This window comes from Oryctolagus cuniculus, chromosome 16, assembly GCF_051225735.1.
Source record: "Oryctolagus cuniculus isolate XC-2025 breed Fujian yellow rabbit chromosome 16, ASM5122573v1, whole genome shotgun sequence".
In the NCBI taxonomy this organism is placed as follows: domain Eukaryota; kingdom Metazoa; phylum Chordata; class Mammalia; order Lagomorpha; family Leporidae; genus Oryctolagus; species Oryctolagus cuniculus.
Window position 1 is genome coordinate 67476837 of NC_142882.1, and position 3675 is coordinate 67480511.

Genomic DNA, 3675 nt, shown 5'->3' on the forward strand with positions numbered 1-3675 from the left:
TTCCACTACCTACTCTTTTACTGCATTTGCATGGTGAGGTTGGGCCATTTAGACTTCTCCACTTAGTTGTTGGCCTTTGTGGGGAGGAAGGTAGTTATCAACAACTGGATCTGAGAAACTTACATACAGCAAAACCCCTGGTCTCTAAATATGCTTATGCATCCCTCAGCAGAGACCAACTCTGAGGGGCGTTGTCCTGGAATCGCCAAGTCTTTATGGTTTACAGATTTCTCTCTATGGCCCTGGATGACCAAAGACCTTATTTTTATTTCACATTCCTAGAAATTTTCATTCAGTTGGTGGAGCCCAGGAACATGAGTTGTTAATAGGCTCCCCAGTATTCTGGCTGCAGGTGGTTCTTGGAGCAGACTTAAGGAGACACAGGCCTATGATGAGCCTTAGGTGGCTCAGCGTGAGTGAGTTGGTTCCCATCTAACAGCAAGGTCTTTAGGAAAAGGAAACTGAAATATAGTCTGGCGAGTCAAGTGGGTGAGGGATGTGGGGAGAGAGTATTGATTCAAGAGAAGAGAAATGAAATAAAATAGAAGAAAGAAATTATCTGGAGTTGGCATTATGGTACAATGGATTAGACTGCTGCTTGCAGTCCTATATTGGACTGTCAGTTCAGGTCCTGGCTGCTCTACTTCCAATCCAGCTTTCTACTAATGTATTTTTGGGGCATCAGATGATGGTCCAATTAGTTAAGCCTCTGCCACCCATGTGGGAGATCCAGATGGAATTCCTGGCTCCTGGTTTTGGCCTGGTTCGGCCCTGGGTATTGAGGCCATCTGGGGAATGGACTAGTAAATAGAAGATCTCTCTCTCTCTTTCTCTCTCTCTCCTCATCCTCCCCCTCATTGCTCTACCTTTCAAATAAATAAATCTTTCTTTTAAAAGATTTATTTATTTATTTGAAAGGCAGAGTTACAGAGAGGCAGAGGCAGAGAGAGAGAGAGAGAGGGAGAGAGAGAGAGAGAGAGAGAGAGATTGGTCTTCCATCCACTGGTTCACTCCCCAGATGGCCGCAATGGCCAGAGTGGGGCCAATTTGAAGCCAGGAGCCAGGAGCTTCTTCCCGGTCTCCTACATGGGTGCAGGGACCCAAGGACATGGGCCATCTTCTACTGCTTTCCCAGGTCATAGCAGAGAGCCAGATTGGAAGTAGAGCAGCTGGGACTCAAACCGGCTCCCATATGGGATAACAGCACTGCAGGCAGTGGCTTTACCCACTATGCCATAGAGCCAGCACCAAATAAATAAATCTTTATCAAAGCCAACTTCCTTTGTCCATAGAGATTTGAACCTGCCAATGCTGTTCTTGCACCTTATAGTGACAATGTGTATCACATTATCTTCTTAGTTTATCATTTGTATAATGATTATAATAGGTCCTTCCACCAATACCACACAGTAGACAAAAGCAATTTCATTATAAGGTAGGCTTGTGTTTAAAGGATTTAGATTAGGATAGGTTGGCATGGTTCAACTTCGTGCTCACAATCAGATCATTAGAATTTAGAAGAATATGCCAGCGGGGTGAGATACTCTGATTCCTGTCATATCTGCTTGGTCAGTAGAATTCTTATGTTAGAGAATACAAGATTTAAGAACAGTTCATTACTGCTGGGCCAGTTTTTTTGCCCTGGGGTCTAACCAGTAAGTGTTTAGAGCTGAGCCTGAGCCTTGAGAAAATAAGGTTGACAAAGGAGTGCTTGGACCCAAGAACACAATCTTTACTGGAGCTGGAGGGCCAGAGCTCTCTAATCCAGCTAATGAGGCCTGATCGGGCCTCCTGTACACCAGGCTGAGGAACGCTGGGTCCCTGAACATGCTGACCTTTTCATATACTCACCATTTAACAGGAGCTCTTGGCCACTGTGTTTGGAGCTTAAACAGTGGGACATTTAAGGCAATAGCCGCATCTGTGTGTCCTTCCTTCCTTCTTTCCCTCTTCCCTCCCTCCCTCCCTCCTCACTTCCCTCCCTCCCTCCCTCCCTGCCTTCCTGCCTTCCTCCCTTACTTCCTCCTTCCTTCCTCCTTCCCTCCCTCCCTTCCTTCTTCCTTCCTTCCTTCCCACCTTCCTACCTTCCTTCCTTCTTCTATTTGCCCTTCCTTCTTCTATTTGCCCTTCCTTCTGGTCTTTTCAGGAAAGTGGAGCAGAGTGGCCTCTGGGGCAGTTGCTCTGCCAACAGGAGGTAAACGTGCTTGTTGGCTGGCTCTCTTTCTAGGGGTGCTGAGGGGCATCAGTTAATCAGCCCCCAGCTTCGGAAATGGCATTCAGAATTTGCTGGGGTGCCTCTGGCTGCCCACTCTGAACACTCTCAGCCTAAGCTGGCTGTCAGGCTGTGCAGTGGGCACTAGTGCATTAGGACCAGTGACCCAGCCTCTGCCTGTCAGTGGCTTTCTCTTTTGTACCAGCTGCCTGCTGTGCTAAGTCAATCTATTCCGTCAGCCAGCAGAGGGCTGAAGAGCCCAAAGCACACAGGCCAAGGCCAATTTGCATCACCTGGACCTCTCAGAGCTGCAGTCTTTCTATTCTAGGATGAGAAGGATCCTGAAGTTCTCTCTCTGGTTATTTAGTGCAACCAGATGGCCTTCAGGAATCTGAATAAGAGGAATACAAAGTGGGTGAAATTTGCTCTTTGGTTGCTTTCATATGATCACTCACAATACAACCCACCTTCTCCCCAAGCAGAGTGACGTGACCTCTGATTCAGAAACCCTTAGGCCCTTCCATCCTGAAATAACATGCAAAACACTATGTGTGTACATGTGTGTTTACATGTACATGGTACAAGGAGAGCTCCCCCTTAGTGTATCTGAGTACCCCAAGTTTAAGACTCACCATTCTTCACTCTCACCTCTTACGCGTGAAAAATTTTACCGGAAGATAAGGTGCATTTTCCACAGCTTTTGGAAGTACCCTCATGTACAACAGATGATTTATAGACGAATTTCTAAAATGTTAATGTCTTAGAAATATAACTACTCAGCAATACAGCAAATTTTTTATTTTTTAATTTAAAGGGTTATTTTTAAAGTATTTATGTGAAAGGCAGAGTGATATAGGTGTAGGGAGGCAGAGAGAGAGAGAGAGAGAGAGATATCTTTCCTCTGCTGGTTCACTCCCCAAATGGCTACTAAAGACAGGACTTGGCCAGGCCAAAGCCAGGGCCTGGAACTCCATGAGTCTCCCATGTGCTGGCAGGGAGCCAAGTACCTGGGCCATCTGCTGCTGCTTTCCTATTTGCATTAACAGGAAACTAGGCCATTGCTGTGGCTCACTAGGCTAATCCTCCGCCTGTGGCACCGGCACACGGGATTCTAGTCCCAGTCGGGGCGCCGGATTCTGTCCCAGTTGCCCCTCTTCCAGTCCAGCTCTCTGTGGCCCGGGAGTGCAGTGGAAGATGGCCCAAATCCTTGGGCCTTGCACCCGCATGGGAGACCAGGAGAAGCACCTGGCTCCTGGCTTCAGATCAGCGTGGTGTGCAGGCTGCAGCGGCCATTGGAGGGTGAACCAACAGTAAAGGAAGACCTTTACTCTCTCTCTCACTGTCCACTCTGCCTGTCAAAAAATAAAAAAAAAAAATTAAAAAAAAAAAACAGGTAACTAGATCAGAAGTGGAGCAGCTGGGACTTGAACCAGCACTCTGATATGGAATCTGGCATCGCAAGC